General features: G+C 36.4%; 1 protein-coding gene across 1 annotated transcript in view; it reads right to left on the reverse strand.

The window, feature by feature from the left end:
• Positions 1-20077, reverse strand: part of LOC129746497 (uncharacterized) — a 131444-nt gene extending 111367 nt beyond the window's left edge. Inside the window, exon 1 of the mRNA XM_055740167.1 lies at positions 20041-20077. The gene's annotated coding sequence lies outside the window, so the exon portion shown is untranslated. The remainder of the gene's footprint in view (positions 1-20040) is intronic.
• Positions 20078-21797: the final 1720 nt, after the last annotated feature.

Consider the following 21797-nt stretch of genomic DNA (forward strand, 5'->3'; position numbering starts at 1 on the left):
AATCTCAGTGAAACTTCATATAAGTTTTCTTAACTCTAAGTGAACGTCTTTCGAAGTTATGATGGCTAGTATTTTACAAATGCTTAAATAACCAGACCACAGAAATTGTACTAAGGAGTGTGTTCGAAAAACAATCCAACATGTTGTTCTGTGAATAACTTCTGTATGCCTGAACGAAAATTGATGAAATTTTCAGTGAAACTACTTAACAGTGTAATGTTTTCACTGATAAACTGATGTAACTCCTTAAGCAAACAAAAAATAATTTTATCGCTCAGAGCTCTGGACGACATCTAGCTCATCATTCCCGAATCATAGGTTCCTGTGTGAGTATTTCCTATTCCACTAGCGCCATCACTATAATCACTAACTATTGAGATGATGGTTGATGGAAAAGGAGCCCAGTGTTACATTATTTCATCAGTGATGTTTCTATGTGCAAATTTTTGTGACGTTCTGTCAAGTAGCTTTTGAGAAATCGTCCAATACAGAAAGTCATTAATTTTATTTTTGGGCAGGATTACGAATAATTCAGAAAAGTCCCAGTGGGAGACTCAAAAACAGCTGAAAATCAACTATTCGACTGTAGTTAATATGATAAATCGTTTAAAGAGTCCTAGAGGATCTTAAAGTGTATTAATTTCTTCGAATTTTCATTAATCGTTAAGTGAAGATGGTTGATTCCATGAAGGTGGGGAATATTAGAGGTTTTATCAAGCGCAAATAAAAAAAATCTATTGTGTAAGTGACAAAAAAATCTTTTACTCGTTCATCGAGTTAACTAAAAAAACACGCCTGACATCATTTCTCCAAGATAAAAAAGAAGCTGCCTACCGTAAAACTAAACAAAATACGGTGGTCAAATCGTGCGCAAAACATTGGAACCGCTAGCGGGAAAATATTTTGAAAAATATGTAAAGGACAGTAAAACGAACTCTTAAGCGGGCACCAGGCAGGTTTCCAGCAAAAAACTTTTCGTTGACAAGTCTCGCCTGGATGTTCCGGAGATCAACAAAATGAAAAACTTTAAGAAAGTTGTCTAGCACTTGAGGTGGCTGACGATCTGTGGAAGCTGCAAATCATTCAGTGAAACATAACTATTGACACAATGAAAGGCTTAATATACAAGAAGATTACCTTCAAACACGACTTTTTTCCTTAAATAACACTTTTTATGGATTTTTTGTTTATCGCCGCGATAGATTGTGAATTAATTAATCGCCTTTTTTCGGCGAGTTTTCGAATGATTAAAACTTTTTTACCAGTTGTCCATACGTTTAGAGCTACTACGGCATTCGCTCCTCTTTAGTGGACACTAAAATTATATTTTAAACGATGAATTTTATAATATATTTAACAATTTTAAAAACCTTACAATTTACTGGCCTCCGTCTATTCTTATTTGTTTTCGGTCAGTTTGATTTGTGTTGCGTTTACATTTGTTTGTCAGTGTCTGTTTCAATTTCGAGATTACAGAGTCGTAAGCTGTTTTAAAGTTACACGAGTCCCTTTGTCTATTTACTACATTATCATCACCTTTAATTTTAATGTAAAAAGTCTCAGCAGTTATTCTAGCATTATAACCTGCTACTCTTTCTAATATATTTGTTTTTTCAAAATTAAATAGGTGACCAGTTTCACTTATTATCGTAGATCCTTCGAAGCTGATACTATGTTTTGGTTGGATCTGAAACGGTGCAATTGATCGAAAACAGAGGTGGAGTGATTAAAATTCACATATGCTGTTTTTGTGTCGAAGAAAGTCAATATGTTAAAATTGTCATTATCTACTTCAATAACATTAAAAGTTTGAAGTTGTTTTTAAAATAAAGCTTCAGAAAACAAAATAAAAACAGTAAAAAAAACCTTGGATTTTGAAAAAGGGTAATTCATAATATACATTATAGATGGCGCTCGTGGCTCCCAAAAATTCAAATCAATGAACTTCTTCACCAAACGTTATTTCAAGAAGCACTTGACAGATCATCCCAAAAATATGCACATGTAAACAATACATTACAAGGTAGTTTTACTGGAAATTTCAAAAATTTCCATTCATGCATTCAAAAGCTATTCAAAATACAAAGTGTTGCGTTTTTTTCAAATACATTTCTTATGTATGGCATGATCAAGATTCGATATATATATTTGTGGTCAGGATCTTGAAAAATTTCAAAAAATATATCTTTATGTGAAACGTATTGCTTCTAACTTCAGCAAATTTCTGGGGTGGATGAGAGTTAAAAAGCATTTTTTTTTTCAAAGTATGTGGGTTAGAGATACATTCTTATTAATTTTTTTACAGATTTCGATAGATCTTCTGAATTAAATTTTGATACTAAGGGGATATGCTTAGGAACACCATGACGTAATATTTGGTGCAGTAGGACATTAAAAAAAAAGAAAACATGTTCCAACAACTGTTGGCTTTCGACCCTGAACAAACGGTTTCAAGACGAGATACACCTAAGAATTAACCGAAACCCTTTGGAAGTTGGACTACGAATTACAAAATCTAAGTCTGAAAAACTGTAGGATTGAAGAAATTATGAACTACAAAATTCAGTAATTGTGCACTCAAGATCTGTATTTTGCAGATTTCTAACAGGAGCGAAATTTCGTGATATTGTTGCTTCTTGGTTTTCTGTGTATCAGGGTTATTTGTTAAAAGGGAGATGTGTTTAAAAAAATTTCTAAAAATAATAAAATTTAAAAAAAAAGGAAATTTTTTTTTTCAAAATTGAAATATCATACGCGTGGGCTTGAAGAAAATCACGAATTGTGAAATTAAAGTGTGCAAGTGGTTATAATTGGAAGCGTTTATAGTGTTGAGTGGGTGAGTAATGAGAAGCTCGTGATGATGAGGGTAAAGGTAGAAGTTCCAGAGATGAAATGAGCGAATAAAAAGAAAAATATTATTTTATACCGAAGAAGAGTTTCCTTAAAAAAATTTGCATTGTTGTTTGCATTTTTGGTCGAATGAAGCAGTGAGTTTAAATAATCAAAAAAAAAAAAGAAATAAAGAGAGGGTGCGTTTCATTTTAGGTAATATTTAGCAACAGTATAGGGAAGAAAAGGAAGAAAAAAGAAGAGTTAAATGAAGATGTGTTCTGGTTAATAATTTTTGAATTTAAATATTGGCTGTATTTTATCGGTTTGAGTCCCATTATGAGGCGATGGGTAAGATGCACTATATATGAGTGGTGCAAGCCGAAAATGCAGCGTTCCTTAGACTAGAGATACGCGAAATTCTGTGTGAAACTCTGTAAATCTGCAACAGAAACGTTTGAAATGATCAAGCAGGCTTACCAAGATTTTGCTTTAGCAAGAAGTAGTGTGGTGGAGAAAATTTTTCATCGCCCAGAGCTCCTGGCGCCAAGTAGCTCATCATTCCCTAAGCTTCGTTTCCCGATCATGTAATGATACCAATAGCAAAATTTCGATGTTTTCGTTAATCATTCAATTTTCAACATTTCGAAAATATTTTTTATGAAGAGTTATGCAACTCAGTTAGTTTGAATTTTAGTTCCAATGTATCGGATCAATTCTATTCCTGTTGAAAAAGAGTGTATGATCTTCTAAAAAAATTATCCAAAAGGGAAATATGAGGAAATTTCAGATGTTCTTAAAAGTGTATTCTCTAATAAAATGCCTAGACAAAATCGTTCACCAGAAGATAATTTCTTAAAGAACTGCGATTTTTTCCTCAATAAGATAAAGAACATTTTCGCTTTGAAAGTCTTTAAATCTATAACTTTTATTCATTTGCTAAAATAAATTCTCAAAAACTGTTAAACTTTAATTCAATTATATTATGAAATTAATTTAAAAATTTTAATATCCTATTAATTGAAATAGTTTTTTTTTTTAAATATGAAGAATTGATTTTAATATGTAGGTACGTTTCAAATGTTGTTCCTCAAATTTCATAGCTCAATGAACCTAGTACATTTCAACCATCGGGACCTTTTTTTCACTGGGGGGAAAACATAACAAAAATTGAACACCATAGCAACTTATACTTTTGCACTCAGAAAAACTGAAGCAGGCTAAAAATGCTTGGTAGATAAGAAAATTTCTATATATTTTTCTACGTGTCATTAGAACACGTGAAGTAATTTTTGAATGCTAGCGCCCCATCACAACCAGTGTATTAATCACTTACTAAGAAGTTAAGACACGAACTTTTGGTTGATGGAAATGTGGTGCAGAGTTATATCAGTTTATCAGTGGCCATAGTATCGGGTATTGTGTACACTAGACTAGTTCACTTTTCGGCTTTTTTCGCTGATCACAACGCCACTTACAGGGTTTGATCCTCATTCATTTTCAAGTACTCTGGCCAAATTTGAGCTCATTTGAGTACGTTTCCAGCATGCGCTAGGAGTTTTATTTAAAAAAGTCCATTTTTCTGGAAAATTTCCGTAGATGTGTTCTAGCAAGCTGTTGTTAATATAAAATGATAATTTTATAGTGCTCGTTGATTGGTATGACAAGCATTCGTATGGACCTGTTTTAGATAATTGACTAAATCAAACCGAAAAAATTTAAAAATTCATAAACTACCAACTATTACAGAAAATTTACTTACAAGTTGAGAGCTTAAAATCAGTAGTAAATAGAAAAAAAATATTCTCGATATAAGCTTTTCATAAAAAGATAGCCTTATATATAACCTTTAATTTGATGTATAACACTTAATGATCGCAAGAGTGCTAGCAAAGTTATTCAAATATCTATGCAACAAATTTGATTTGATAAAATATTTTTCATTCAAGTTTGCTCCACACCAACTTGTGCATAAGAAAGGATATTTTATTCAATCAAGTACCCCATGACGGGGCCAGGAGTTAAAAAAAGCGCTCGCTTTGATCAAGTTGTAAGCAAGTCCTCTTGATGCCACGTTTTGCAGTTGCATGATGCTAAACCTTGAATGGAGACAACATTATGATTCAAAGAATGTGATGTGAATGTTTGAATATCTTTGCTTGTACTGTAGCGATAATTAAGTGTTATACATCAAATTAAAGGTTATAAATAAGGCTATCTTTTTATGAAAAGTTTATATCGAAAATATTTTTTTTCTATTTACTACTGATTTTAAGCTCTTAACTTGTAAGTAAATTTTCTGTAAAAGTTGGTAGTTTATGAATTTTTATTTTTTTTCGGTTTGGTTTAGTCAATTATCTAAATCAGGTCCAAACGAATGCTTGTCATACCAATCACCAAGCACTATAAAATTATCATTTTATATTAACAACAGCTTGCTAGAACACATCTACGAAAATTTTCCAGAAAAATGGACTTTTTTCAATAAAACTTCTAGCGCACGCTGGAAACTTACTCAAATGAGCTCAAATTCGGCCAGAGTTCTTGAAAATGAATGAGGATCAAACCCTGTATTTAAGTGGCGTTGTGATCAGCGAAAAAAGCCGAAAAGTGAACTAGTCTAGTGTACACTGCATTGTCGGTGTAATTGTATCATCTAAAAAACTCATGTGAGCATGTACTTTGATAAAACTGCGGTGAATTGATGCACCTATAGTGGATAATCAACATACATACATACAACATACTCAAGAGCTGTATTTTGAATAAATAAGGGATATTTTTTAAAACAGTAATTTTTGTCACTGTAAAAAATTCCATCCAACTGTATTTACTTACCATGATTTATCACACATTGAAAGTCAGTTGAAGCAATTCATGAAATAAATATCTAGATAAACTCAAGAATTTGTATAATTTTATGCTTAAAATTTATTATTAGTGTCAGATACTTAAAGCTAAAATTTTATCTATATGATTTTCTTGAAGAATCTATTTCAAAGGTTTGTGTTTCTGAAACAGATTATTGCAAATTTCCATCTCAATCCAATGCATCGTAAAAATTTCAAAAATGCCACGTAAAAATTTCCAAAAACAGTATTTGCTTTTTATGAAAAACTTCCTTTAAAAGGAACCATCATAAAATATGAAAAAATATCATCATTTCTAAAACTAATGAAATGAGCATTCATATTGAATTTCAGCTCTTTATGTCTTAAGACGGCAGAGCCTATTGAAGACATACGAACGCACAAACAGGAATTCCTTCCTACATGAACATTTAACATAGATAAATCATATTGTTTTTTTTTACATAGGCTTGTTTGACGTTAAACAAACAATAAAAAAAGTTCCTTCTTTTCCACCTTTTGAGGTTAAAGAAAGGGAAAAAAATAATTACCTCTAGATATCGGCCCAATTGCATTCTCCGTAGCTCAGCTATCATCTGCAGTTATTTCATCGAGGTTAAAAGTTAGATAATCTGATGCAGCATCAGTAGCTTGTTGTTGGTTTTTATGCTAATTTTTCATTGAACCAAGCAAAGATGATGGGCTCATGATATGCTGCAAGCTGCAAATAGGTACCGGTAGCGCGTAATTTAACCTGTTCGTTCACTTTTGATTTTCTTCCTCGGAATAGCATCGCATCGCAGCGTAAATTATGCGGTTCATTTGAATTTTTTTTCCAAGACACGCCACGCGATCATCAAAACAACATGCCAGGGTGGGATCTCGTTTCACTTTTTCGAAGACATCATCATGATGGGTGCTGTTTGTTTTTTTTCTCTTTCATTTTAGCTGGTAGGTACGTTTAGCGCCCTGATCGCGGACAAATTAAAAGTGAAACATTAAATGAGTAAAAAACCGAACAATTAAAACCACTGCGATGAAATTAAAAGTATAAACGAGCAAACGGGGAAACGGCCTACGATCAATCCTCGCGCAGCATCTTCCATCTCAGGTGGAAGAGAGATTGGAGCTTTGCGTTCCGTCTTGCGGTTGCATTATCTTCGGGAGATCTGATGAGTTAAAAAGATTAACATTTCCATGCCAAGGTTTCACCGTTTTTTTCGAGCAACGATACCTTTATTGTATGAATTTATACTTTTCCATTTTGCAGAATAATGTTTATGAAAGCACGCTTAAGCTAATAGTTTCATAATTTTAGAAAAATAAAACCAAATGAAACAAAATTTAAAACGTTCTATAAACAAATCGATTCACCGTCAAATCAATTATACAACTATCAGAAACCATATGTGTGAAATCTTGGAAGCCAATCTGAAGCCCTCTCGATCACGGAAAGCCAAGCGCCGCGTTTATTTTCTAATTAACAAAGTTTAATTATGTTATTGTATTTGGTTTTCGATCCCCCACATCTTGTTTCCAACCACCCCCGCTTTTGTGCGGTGAAGAGTAGAAGGTAACACAAACATCAACCGGCGGATGGAAGAGATTCAATTTGTAATTTAATGCGAGCACACATACAGGCAACACACCAAACCAAACCACTTGTTGTAGCGTCCTCCGTATGTTGGTTGAACAACCAGCAGCTTCCGGTTCAGCCCCCGCAGCCGCGCCATTGCATTGTCGTGTGTAACCGTTGCGTGGGAGAGCTTTGGGTTTCCTATTCCCGGATGCATTTGATTAAATGCATCGACAGCTCAAGTTGTCGGTTGCCTGCAGGATTAGCTTATCATGTCGGAAGAATTGAACGTTGTACCGATTCCTGAGCTTGCAGTTCTTGAAAAAATTAAGTTGTTCGGTTGCTGACGTGGAGTGGATCAATGAAGCTGTGTTATTTTTTGTGGTTACCGTAATCCGGGGTAAGATTAATCACATTTTTCAAAATTTTTCGATGATTTTTCTGTCAAAACGAATGTGGCTTATTTCATATTTTTAAAACCAGTACTGGACTCCCATGAACATGGTTGAAGCTATTTATTAGACTACTTTAAATTTGATTTAAAAATCGATTTCGTCTTTGTTTAGAATTTGATGCTTTGGGGTAAAATTGGTCAGTCTCTATTTTGACGGTTTCAACGAGTTTTCTTGATCATAAAGGATACAAAACACCTTCATAATATTAACAAATGCTTGTTGATCAATTGCTAAGGCAGTTCGAAACAAATTCAAGTGATATGAAGTTAATCATGAAATTCTACAAAATTGAACACAACACTTTCGGTGGCTCAAAGATGCTAAGTTTGTAACTTTTGGTCCAGTGAATTCTGAAATTTACAATGCTGAATTTCGGTGTTTCTTAGTTTAGATTTTCTCGCGGTTCAGAAAAAACTAAATGACGGTCCTTAATGTGTTATGGCCGAACAACGAATAAAATCAAAAGATGGACAATGATGCTGCATAATTCAAGGGGCTAAATTATAAAGATAAGTTGGACTATATATGTTTTTGTTATATGCACCTTATACAAATCCACACCGCTCAACCGATCAGCTTGAATTTGGTCTTGTGATTTAATTCGACATGAAAAATGTCGAAGTAATTTCCTTTTTTTTGTCACCACCCCCCCTTCGAAATTATCAAAAAACCCGAAGGGAAAAATACGTAAAATTTGAAGTATTTTGTAGAAATTTCAGAAAATTTATCGAATTTCTGAAAGATCACAAGAGCAAAAAACAAATTGTGGAAGATGGGAGTTTTATCACATTTTGTATGCTTGATTTTATCGAATTTTTCGATATTTAATTACTTGATTTGTGGGTTTTGTGCAATAAAATGGTATGCAATTTTATTGCATACAAGATGTCATGCAATTTATTCCAACTTATTAGTTTTTTGCATTATTTTTTACCATCCCCTCTTGCGATGATCCAGGTATCAGGTATCAGAATGGGGGTAGGCTTAATAGCGGCACGTTATCCAAACATACGGGAAAATTGTACCTAGCCTTTTTTTTTATCCAAGATTTCATCATTTACCTGAGAAACCTGAAAAACCTATAAAAGGAAGAAATAAATTCAATCTATTTAAGATGGCATAAAGCCTTTCCACTAGGGATTATTAGCATTATAGCTCTTTTCTACATTCGGTAAGGAATGATAGAATGTTTTTTAAGTTTAATTTCTTATACTCAGATTCGCTTAAAGCGTAAGATCCCAGAGTACGAAAACGTAGTCTGGCAAATGAGGGACAGTTACATATTAGATGGAAGAGATCTTCCACATCTGATTCACAACTACCACATACTGGAGATTCAGCACGCTGAATGTTGTGCATGTGATAGTTGAGTTTACAATGACCGGAGAGTGCTCTGATCAAGATGCTGCAATGAGATTTATTTAAAGTTAATAAGTAACTCGATATGATTGGAGATGGTTTTTCTAAAAATAATTTAGTTTGACGACAAGTGTCCAACTCTTCCCAGTATCGTTCATGCTGGTTAGAGGACCAAGTTTGAATTTGGTTTCTGAACCAACATGGCGATATTGGGACAGCCGGCTCTGGTCCGTAAAATTCCTTTTCCGACCCAGCTCTAGCGAGTTCGTCGGCGCATTCGTTTCCAAAAATTCCCTTATGTCCGGGTACCCATAGAAGGTTTAATCCATTGCCTTCAGCAAGTTCTTCGATTGCTTTCCGGCATGCGATTACCAGTTTTGATCTAGAACTGGAAGCACTGAGTGATTTGATAGCTGCTTGGCTATCTGAACAGAAATAAATTGTTCTGAACATAATCTTCATTTGAAGTGCAATTTGCACGCCATACATAATAGCATATAGCTCAGCCTGAAAGACTGTACAATATTTTCCTAGAGGTTGAGCATATTCTATGTTCAACTCGTGACAGTAAATTCCTGCACCTGCACGGCCGTTTGATAATAAACCGTCAGTATAGAATACAATATGAGAGGACATTTGGTCCTCTACGAAACCTGATAACCATTCTTGAGGAGAAGGAAATTTGACTTTAAACCCCATGTAGGGAAAGCTACTCGAGAGTGTTAAATCGTTTGGCGCTAGATTAAACTTGTTTAATCTAACTAATTCAGGCCACACATTTGTATGACTCGATGATCTTTCGATATTTCCTGACAGCCAGAGACCAACTGCCTGTAGACGAAAAGCACATGAGAAGGCTTCCTGATTTAGGAACAAGTGTAGAGGTTTGATAGAAAACAGAGCCTCTAGTGCTGCAGTAGGAGTTGTAGTGAACGATCCGGACATCCCCAAAAGACACATTCTTTGAAGGTGATTCAGAACCATAAAACTGCAGAGGGCGCACTCCGCGGGTGATACGTTTTTTAGTAAATAAAACAATATTAGTTTTTAGAGGATTAACTGAAAGTTCTACATGAGAACACCATCGTTCAACAGAGCGCAGAGCTTGTTGCATTATATATAATAATATGCTTATGCACAAACCTCTTACCAGCAGAAGATAATCATCTGCGAATCCATAGGTTGGTATTCCACGGTCATTGAGTATTCTCAACAAGCCGTCTGCAACTAGGTTCCACAAAAGAGGTGATAGTACACCTCCCTGTGGGCAACCACGTGTGCTAACTTTTGTAATTGAAGCCTGTCTTAAAGACGAATGAAGATTTCTGTTACTTAGCATTGCGCTAATCCAGTTAGTTATAACACTAGGCACTCCATGAAGTAGTGCCGCATCCATTATTGATGTAAACGAGACATTATCAAATGCTCCTTCTATGTCTAGAAATGCTCCTAGACATGATTCTTTCTGTGAAAAACTATTTTCAATATTATGTACTACGTTGTGCAGAAGAGTTAATGTTGATTTTCCTGTTTGGTATGCATGTTGTGTCGCATTAAGCGGATGTTGGACAAGGCATTCTTGCCTGATATGATGATCAATTAAACGTTCAAGTGCTTTTAATAGAAATGAACTGAGACTAATAGGACGAAAGCTTTTGGCTTCGTCGTATGATGATCGTCCCCCTTTAGGGATGAATTTCACGGCTATCTGCCGCCAAAGTTTAGGAATATATCCATGAGCAAAACTGCTTATCATTATTTTTCTTAATATGTGTTTGAAATGATCGAAACCTTTTTGAAGCAAAACTGGAAATAAACCGTCACTTCCAGGAGATTTGTATTGAGCAAAACCATCGATTGCCCATTTGATCGATTCTGTAGTAACTATTTTCCGAGCAAAATGCAAGGAATCTAGACTTCCAGAAAAGAACTCAGGCTCTATCGATGAATCTTGATCAACACATCCTGGAAAGTGAGTATTGAATAGACAACTTAATGTTTCTTCGTCGTTTGATGTATAATCACCACTAGGGGTTTTAAGGTATGAAACCTGATAATCTTTTGGTTTGGCTAAGACTTAATTTAACCTACTTGCTTCGTGCAAGCTTGAAGCGTTCGGCAGCTCTTGTCGCTTTCCGGTAAGCTCTGCGAGCCAACTTGAAAGCATCAAAACCTTCCGTGCGCCTTCGGTTCCAAGAGCGTCTGCAGTTTTTTCGTAATTTACTGAGATTTGAGTTCCACCATGGTGTACTGTTTTTGTTGAATTTCAACGTCGTAAGGGACACGCTTCTTCATAAGAATTTAAAATAATTTCGGTGGTTTTTGCAACCACTTCATCGAACTCAGAAGGAGTAGTAATTTCAGGTGTATATCCATGAAATTTAATAGCAATATGCTCCAAATATAGGTCCCAATTAGTTGTTCTTGGGTTTCTGAATGTAATTGTTTCTAAAAACTCACCTGAGTGTTCAAAATAGATAAACCTGTGGTCAGAAATCGATTCTTCGTTAGACACATGCCAATTTGAAATTTCCTGAGAAATTGTTCTAGAACAAAGTGTGATGTCAATCACCTCTTCTCTGTCACACCTAACAAAAGTTGATTTATTTCCTACATTTAGAATTTCTAAATCAGTGCTGCTTAAATATTCCATTAAATTTAAGCCTCTCAGATTGATATCTGACCTACCCCATACAAAATGATGGGCATTGGCATCACAGCCAATTACAAGAGGTATATTTTGTGATTCACAGAATGAAATGACATTTTTTAAATCATCCGTAGGGGATGATTGTTCATATGGTGAGTATGCTGAACAGTAGACGTATTTTCTATCAGGCAGCGAAACCTGAACGACGCAAATATCTCTTGTTGTTAGGTTGGGTATAAGTGTTGCATTTAAAGAATTGTTTATCAATATACATGCACGAGGCATTATTCGGGCACTAGTCATTCCAATTACACTGAACACAGTAAAGTTTGGTTTGAGCAAATTCCCTAAGTAAAAAGTTCCATTTCGGAAATAGGGTTCTTGGACCAAGGCGATTGATGCAGTTCCATAAAGGATTAAACGACATAAGTTCAGTGTAGCAGTTCTTTTGTGCTGCAGATTTATCTGTGCAACCTTAATAGAAAGCATTTCTATCAAAGAATTCCACACATATTTCCATCACACACAAGAACCTCTGCACCTTCATATCGACGCATGAAGCGGGGTATCCCATACAGGATGAAAATTTTAAAATCGTGTGTATAATCTGAATCCCACGAGTTGCCAGGAAAAATACGGCCCTTTGCACCAGTGCCTGGCTATAGTGCAGACCTTAACAACGTTCTGCTTAAGATAGGATTATTATACACCCTCCTACCCCCACTTTGGGGCCCGCAGGCACAGAACCACCTTGAAGCGGGTGTTTACAAAATTTAGGAGAATACAACTCGTGCATGCGCATTAATAGCAATAAGCACAATTGGTTAATCCTCCCTGAAGAAACTTGGCTTGGAACCAAGCCAAGGTTCCCCCCTCCCATTGTGATAGTCGCATTTGAGTCGCATTGCATACAAGATGTCATGCAATTTATTCCAACTTATTAGTTTTTGCATTACTTTGTTACTATCCCCTCTTGCGATGATCCAACTCCGAGTGACAGAAGAAGGATTTGAAATCTGTTCTGGCCTAAATAAACCCTTCAAATTAAAGAATCGCCCTTTTTGAAGCGGGAAGAGCCTTTAGATACACGCAAATCTGAACTTAATTGAAAAGTGACACTAAGACATTGGATTTATTGATAATATGTATGTTACACAAACAGAATTCAATAAATCATCTTATTATGTCAAAACGCTAACGTTTATAATTTTTTTTTCCAAAAATCCTTCGAGAATTATTAAAATTTTGTCAATTTCCTAGTTAATTTTGTATAGGAGCCCCCCTTATTCTGATTCGTAGGGATTTGAAATTATTATAGAAACCATTTCCGGTCTTGAAAACACCTGCAAACCAAATTTTACGTTGGATGGCCTATAGTAGTTTCCGAAAAATGTTCGAATTGTGTCAATTTTTTAATATTTTTTTATGGGAGCTCTTCCCCCCTCCTTTAAGTCAGAGAGGTTTGATAGTATTTTCGAAACTATCTCCGACCCAAAAACTCTTTCAAACCAAATTTCACATTGATCGGTTTTGTAGTTTTTGAATCTATAGGGAAAAGACAGACAGAAAAACATTCATTTTTAAATTGTGTCTATAAGGCTGGAACAAATATCAATTTCTTCTTTTGTTAACACCCCCCCCCTCCCCCCCTTCGAAATCTCTAAAAAACCCGAAGGGGGAAATAAATAAAGTTTGATGTATTTCATGTAAATTTCGAAAAAAAAATTCAAATATTCGAAAGATTACAAGACTAAAAAACAAATATTTAAATATGGGAGTTATTTCAACTTTTTTATTCTTGATTTTATTGTTTTTTTTTTTCGATAAAAAATTACTTCATTTATTGGTTTCGTGCAATGATATTGTATGCAATTTTGTTGCAATTTATTCCAATTTATTTGTTTTTCGCATTATTTTATTATTTCAATTTGACCCCATTTGCCTCAAATGTTATTGAGTTAGACGAAAATTGAATAAGACTCCACCTCTTCCTCATTCATCCCCTCACGGAGGGTTCCTGAATAAGTATACAAACATTTCTTCATCTCGAAAACTATCCCCTATTCAAGTTGGTTTCTTTTATATAACTAATTCTAATTATTTACATGCAACAAAAACGAATCAGGCTAGCGTCTCCTCTTCCTATCTTACTCAATGGAAGAAGGGAAGGGTCCCATATAATTATAGAAACATTACTCGTATAAAGTACCATGTCATACGAAATCGGCGAAATCTTGGTGCATTTCGACTGATTATCTCTTGACATCTTTAAAAAATCTGTGATGGCCCCTTTTTCTCTTCATATTTGTTCACTGGAATTAGGGGGAGGTCTCAACAACCATAGAGTCTTTTTCCGTATCCAAATATCCCCCACGCCAAATTTAGTTTCATTTGCTCGTTTATTTCACCAGTTCTGAAAAAATGTATGGGAGCGTTCTCCCCCTTTATTATTCTTCCATGAAAGGTGGAAAGAGCTTCAAACCATCTTAGGAACATTTCGTTCACCCTATCGTTTTAACCCAATGTCAAATTATATTCCCCTCACTTGATCAGTTATCGAGTATTGCAAAAAAATTATGGACACCTCCCCTTTTCCCATCCTCGCAATGCATATCGGGAGGAGTTTCCAACAATCATAGAACCTTTTCCTATATCCAAACATCCTCCCATGCCAATTTGGTTCCATCTGCCCCAATAGCTATTGAGTTTTGCAATAAAAATTGTATGGAAGCCCCCCTCACATTTGTAATCCTTTCACTGGAATGAGGGAGGGTTCTTAAATAATCATTGAAACATTTCTCGTATCCAATTACCCTCACATGTCAAATTTGGTTCCATTAGCTTGACTAATTGTGGAGTTATGTATGTTAAAAATTGTAAGAGAGCCCCTTTTCGCCCTTGCTTTTTCTCTTCTATATAAAAAGGAGGGGTTACCAAACATTCATATAAATATTTTTCGTTGCCATATTCCCTCCTAAGCCGAATTTCGTACCATTTGCTTGAATGGTTCTCAAATTATGCACCATTTTTTTGCTTCAGAGACCCCCTCTCCCCTTTCAGTAAGAGAGAGGGGTCTCAAACTACAATAGGAACCTTTCCCGGCCTCAAAAGCACCCACCAGGTAAGTTTCTAGAAAATCGATAAAGCAGTTTCCGAGTCGATAGGGACAGACAGGCAGAAATTCATTTAATATAGTGTAGAATTTAAAAATTGGCCAGTATTAGGTAAAATTGGTCTTTGATTTTTGATAATCTATTTAGCCGGCTTGGTAATGAAAAACTAATTTAAAACCAATTTTTTATTCCTCATTCAATAAAGAATTCAGATCTCTACGAGATATTTATGTTTCAGAAAGACGATGCTTAAATTTTTTTCGCCATATTCGGGTGACGGGTCACATCAAAAAGCGTGAGACACTCTCTTAGTTGAGTTTGCCGCTCAGCTTCGCCACACGTTTTAAATATGGGAGTTCTCCCTATTTACTTTCTCTCTCTGAAAATTTCTTTGGGCCCGGCTAGTAAAACTACCAAAATGAGCGTGGCGACGAACGTGTTACGCATTTGCTGATAAGCGAAAACTCGCTGTCGAGCTTCAAGAACTTTTATGCTTAACTGCTTGAGCAAGAGCATATCAATTCCTCTGCTGGTCGGGGAGGGATCCGAGAGATCTCAAATCTACAGGGTCCGGCAATTGAACTGCTACATTACTTCAACAGTAATTATTTTGTTGCACACGAAACAGTACTAAAAGACCCCTTGTCGCTTTGTTTAGTTTAAGTCAGGCATGTCAAACTCGTTTAAGTGTGCGGGCCGCATTAAAAATCTTTCATTTCCAAAAATAATATTATTTCCTCTCGTAGCAAAAAAAAAATCTTTTTTATATTTTGTGGCAGGAAAGCCAGCGTACTTCTGTGTAGTAGGGAATTTTGTGATAATTTAAGACGGGGCTACGCGGGCCGCATTGACCAAGGCCGCGGGCCGCATGCGGCCCGCGAACCCCCAGTTTGACATGCCTGGTTTAAGTCTTAGCTATCATTGGATGTTAGTGTTACTTTTGTAATGAGGTGTTATCCGGAAAAATGGATTTCGAACAGAAACGTAGCGCAGTGGTTGTCTTGTTCTTAGCTAACAAACGGCAGAAGGGCATACATCGTGAGCTGTCCGATATAAGTGTGTGCAGAAATTTTGTATACCGTACAGTTAAAAGATACCTGGAGACCGGAAGTGCCAAAAACGGTATGGTGGGAGACGCCGACCTACTGTGGTGACACCTGCCATGGCGAATATCGTCAAGAAGCGCTTTAAGAGAAATCCTCGTCGTAGTGCCACTAAATTGGCAGAGGATCTCAACATATCGGATCGAAGTCTCCGTCGGATCCTGAAAGATAAACATCAGACCAAGCCCAACAAGATCCAAAAGGTTCAAGACCTTACGGTGAAGCAGAAAAAAGAACGGGTAAAAAGAGCGAAGGCGCTGCTGAAGAGGGCCGCGGAAGGAAGGATGAATTATTATTATTATTATAATTAATTTGAGACCTTTTAACCACCCGGGTCATTCGGGTCTAAAGGAAGGTTGAAGAATATCGTGTTCACCGACGAGAAACTCTTCACCGTACAGCAGTTCGTGAATAAGCAGAACGACGGAGTTTGATTGCCAGACAGATCACGAAGCAAACCAGCATCGGTGATGGTTTTGGCCGGAATCACCCGTGATGGCCGGACTCCGCTGGTTTTTGTCCCTAAAGGAGTGAAGAGGAATTGAGTTTTCCAACAGGACTCGGCGCCGGCTCACAAAGCGAAGAAAACCCAACTTTGGATTGCGCAACATTTTCCAGGGTTCATTTCGAGCTCCGAGTGGTCGGTGAATTCGCCAGACCTGAACCCTATGGGCTTCGCTGTTTGGAGTAAATAGCCGCCGACCATGGTCTAGAAGAAGCGTTCAAGTCTTGTTAGCCAGAGGTTATGAGATCGAATCCCGGTCACGGCATAGATAGTACTCTTTCTGTGGGCAGGTGGTTTTTGCGTTTAAAAGATGCTAGCCATAATATCCTCGAAAAATATACGCTTAGGATAAGTAATTAGATCTCTTCAAAGAAACAAGAAGTATTGATTTATTGATGGATGTATAGGCTGAGCCCGTCATCCCGATATCTTAAAAATTATCATATATATAGTTGCCTTCTTAAATATAACACATACTGATATTTCACTGTTTGAACACTGCAGTTTAAATCTATAATATTATTAATACTGTTAACTTCGACTGTAATTCGACTTCGACTGTAATTTGTTCTTCGATTTTCAAGAGCGTAACGTCTACGTCGTCTAAGAGCCAAGGTACTGGAATTAGCCGTCAATCGGGAACTCAAAAAGGTCGAATTTACGATACCTCGATCTATTTTTAAAAAGAATAAAAAATCGTTGATGCGGTGCCGGTGTTCTAACAAATCCAGATCCAACAAGTGACACAGATTTTTATACTCTGGCATGTCGTCTGCCCAACCAAGATTCCTAACTGCGAATTTCACGAATCGCTTCTGGACGGCTTCCAATCGATTTATATGCACATGGTACATTGGTCTCCAAACTATGCTCGCAAAGTCGAATTTCTATCTTACCATGCTAACGTACAGGCTTTTTATTGTGCAGGGGTCTTCCAGCTCTCCAGAAAACCGCCTCACCAATCCAAAAAGTGCAAGTCCGTCTGATACTAGGCTATTTATGTGGTCCTTGAAAGTCAATCCGGAATCCAGTTTAACGCCCAAATCTTGTACGCAAAAAACTCTGCTTATGTCTTCTCCGCCTAGAGAGTAAGTATGCTGAATCGGTGTGAAGCTCCTCGTAAATGATAAGACTGCGCATTTTGAGCCGCTCCGTTTCAGTTTTGTTCTGGTCGTAAAATCTGTAAACGCATCCAAATCACGTTGAAGTTTTTCGCAATCATTAATCCTTTTAACAGGCATGATAGTTTTACATCGTCGGCATTGATAAGCACGAATGCGTCGGAAAGCACTTCTGGTAAGCTGTTCATCAATAGAATCAAGAAAAGGGTTCCCAAGTGACTACCTTGAGGTACTACTGAAGACGCTTTGCATGGTTCCGAACTAATTAAATTTACCGATACGAATTGTCGTCTGTTCATTATGTAGGTCTTTATCCAACTAAGAATGTTTCCTCCGATACCTATTTTTGAAGACGCTTCCAAGATTTCGTCGATTCCTGCTACATCAAAGGCTTTTGGCATATCAGTGTAAATGCAGTCCACTTAACCATCCAATCCAATACACGGGTAGTGAACCCGCACAAATTCGTTACCACTGACCGTTTCTTAAAAAAAAAAACGTGTTGGCGAGGCGAAATCCTGTGCTCGATTATAGGATAAAGCCGCTGATAAATTAGCTTTTCAAAGAGTTTGGGTAATGCTGAGGCTGAGAGTATAGCCACTCCTCTGTAGTTCTCTGCCAAATGTTTCGATCCTATTTTATGAATTGGAGTCACTCGTGATAGCTTCCAAATGGATGGAAATAATCCTGCACGAAGCGATGAATTGAACAATAACATCAAAGGGCGCGCCAATTCGCTGCAACAAGCTGTTTCACTGAGATCCTATACATATGTGTGTGTTCGTTAAAAAAAAGAAAAGCAAAATGCAATACCATGTCTCTTAGAAACATAGCATTAGCATTAAGCATTTGATGGTGAGCGAAAATTCGCTGTCCAGCTTCAAGAACTTTGATGTTCAACTGCTTGAGCAAGAGCATTTCAATCCCTGCGAGACGGGGAGGGATACGAGCGATCTCAAATCTAACCATCGCTGCTGGCGTTCACATTTTATGCCAATGACGTTGAATTATGGAGAACCCATGATTGGAGTAAAGGCTGAATTTTGGGTGTAGATAGACTAATTATTCCATGGTACATATATTATCTACTACCACTAACTCCACCTTAAAACCAGTACTGACACCGTGCAATAATTATGATCATAAAATTGTTAACGTGACTTTCTGAAAGTGAATGAAAACAAACGAACGGCATGAAACCTGTCAATCATCAGGTCGTGAATCTCGATTCACCTTTGCTGGAAAATAATTAAAGAACAAAAACAAAAAAAAAATAGTTCCATCAAATTGCGAAGAACCAACCGAAGAATCATGCCGCTGGTGCATGATATAATTGCTAAATGGAACGTTTCGAGGCTTGCCGTCAAAGCATAAAGATGATGACGACGGGTGCAACGATGATGATAATGATGATGGAGACGGATCGTCTTCGTCGTCGGCACTGTTCATCACTAAAATCAGTGACCTTTCTACTTGCTACGCAAATTGTGCTTTCCGCATGCATAAATGAAGCTTCCTGAAGCGCCTCAAGAATCGACCAGCCGGAAAATGTCAACTCGGTATCAGGTTCACTCTGTTTGGAATCATAATTTACGCTCTTATTTTATAAGTTTAGTTCGCAATTTTACAAGAAGCTAGTGACTACATTATTTGTTTTTTTTAATCGACCATTAGAAGTTTGTAACGCGTCTTTCGATTTTTTTTTCTGAACGTTACAGCCGTTTGTCATGAGCTGAGACTTGTTTCCGAAGAGTTTAATCCATTGGATCATCATTACCTACCCACTTGATTCGATTCTCTTGTCGATGTAATCGACCGTGAAGCTATAGTATAACTGTAAGCCGTATCATCGATCATAGGAAAACCAACAATCATTAACCGGGACAAGTTGCATCCAAAGCTCACGATTCTAAGCTTCCCGGAAGCAACGATTGCTTGCATTATTTTCTATCCAAGAATCCAACTCACCAGACCAATAAGTAGACAAGGGGAAAAAACACAAGATAATCAAACCCAACAACGCCGAGCTCTTATGTGTACATCTTGCAGCTGCAAACCACTCAATAACTGGGTCAGAAGCGCACATTCACGTTTTTGCGCTGGAAAGTAAGTAAAACATTTGATTTTATAACCCCAACCAACGGCCATTAAGCACCCAAGCGCGAATGCAATCGTAATTTTTCGCGAATTGAAAACCGAAAACGTGATATCGCAAAAGATCGGCAAATCGCAACCATCATCATGGCTGGCGATGGGATAACGCTGGAAAAAGATACCCCGACTCATGTGCAGAGATGGGTATAAGTATATCGGATTGTAGCTTTCTGCAAACATTTTTCCGTCTTCCAATCAGATTCCAACCCCAAAACCGTTAAGTTTGGCAAGGGAAAAATCTTTTCAACGGTCATAAATAAATCGTATATCGATTGAAAGAAAAAAGGCACCGACCCCCGGTAAGCCGCTTGGGAGAATCTACTCACTTATTATTCATGCTCGGGATTCATCCGACGATGACATCTGAAAAGAGATAGAAAGGAGGAAAAATTTAGAATCTAAGAATTGATCAATTTTTTGTGACATCTTCTGAAGCGTTGAAATTATATTTTTGATTTTTTTCTAAAATCATTTTAATTTCCTTTATTGGTCCCCGAAACAATCAAACATTTCACTGGAGGAGAGATTCCAGTTTCTACTCTCATTGGTTTAGTTATGGTTACGAAAATTCCTAAAGTGATGACAGCGGGGTAGGAAATTATGAGCCAGAAAAGCGTAGAAAAAGAGCATAAAAATATCCTGGAACACCTTGACAAACACCGACAAAAAAAAAAACAGCACGTGGAAAAATTAATTTAATCGTCGAAATGAAGATCGACGCTTCTTCCTGTTGAACAGAAACCAGCTGACAGAAGTGATAGCAAAGCTTGTAGAATGATGAAAAAGCCGTGAAAAAAAAACGGCAAAAAGTGGCTACGAAATGAAATGAAATTCCACAATGGGGAATTCCTTGGCAAATCATTTTCACATCAAAATTCTCTCGGAAATGGTTGGTGGAAAAAAGTTCAACAGCTTTTGTTGACGATGAGGTCACGAAAGATACAGATTGTACTCTGGCTGTGTTTGTCAATAAAGGAAGAGGTGCATATTTATGTTCAATTTGATTAACGAAATTTGGAATTTTTTTTAAACTTAGTTTGAACACAAATCAAACATTTTTTTATTCGAATATAGAGCAAATTTCTTGGAATAATTAAATGAAAATTTATAAAAGACAAAAGTTACGTGACCGAACACAAATTGTTAAAACATTAAAAAAAATAGCAGACTATTTAATTTACAAAAAACAACAATAGGTATTGTGAAAATAACAATTAATTTTCTAAAATTGTAATTGAAACGTAGTACACGTCATTTTAAACATATTTATAAGAAGGAATGTGATCTTTAATTTTGCATCATTACTTTTTGCATAGACGCACCATGAAAGCCCAGGAAAAAAAAAACTCCCTAATCAGACCTTGAGTGTCCATTTGACGCTCTTCTTGAATATAAATTTATTGCGGAAATCTTGCGTTGATATACTAGAAATATAGTGCCAAATTAAATTTATGTGTAAGAAAATCTGAGAAATTGCAAATTTACAAAAAGTTCGTCAAAAATTCTGTGTTTCGAATTTTGAGAATAAAAAAATGCAAAAATGCGCCAAATGACGTAAACTTTCCAATCCTCTTTTCAAAATTTAACTGGTATGACTGTGCGGATTGTGCGGATTTTACACAACTTTTGTATATCTTTTTGTGGTTAGGATTCTCAAAAAATTTCAAAATCCTTTTGTGCAACGTAAAGCTTCTAATCTCAGCTTTTTTGGACTCTAAGCCCATTTTTTCCATAGCTGATCTACATTCTTTTTTCCGAGGCAGGATTTTTCGTATTCTTTTCGTGGACTTTGAATAACGGAACACTTCAGCTGTAGGAGAATAATGTCTGAAAATATATTTGAGTAACGTTACGAGGTTTCCAAAACTTTAAATTTGGTAAAAATCGGTTAAGAAGCAAGAGAGATATATTGGTTTTAGTGTGGAATGTCAAATGGACACTCCAGGGACTGTAACGGGTAAAAATTTCAGGGATGGATGAGGAATAATAATGTTGAACAATACACCAAGAAAATATTGAATTATGTAAAGATTTTTCTGCGTAACAATAACATGTTTGTGTATCATAACATATTTTGCATAGA

This window comes from Uranotaenia lowii, chromosome 2 (genome assembly GCF_029784155.1).
Source record: "Uranotaenia lowii strain MFRU-FL chromosome 2, ASM2978415v1, whole genome shotgun sequence".
Taxonomy (NCBI): Eukaryota; Metazoa; Arthropoda; class Insecta; order Diptera; family Culicidae; genus Uranotaenia; species Uranotaenia lowii.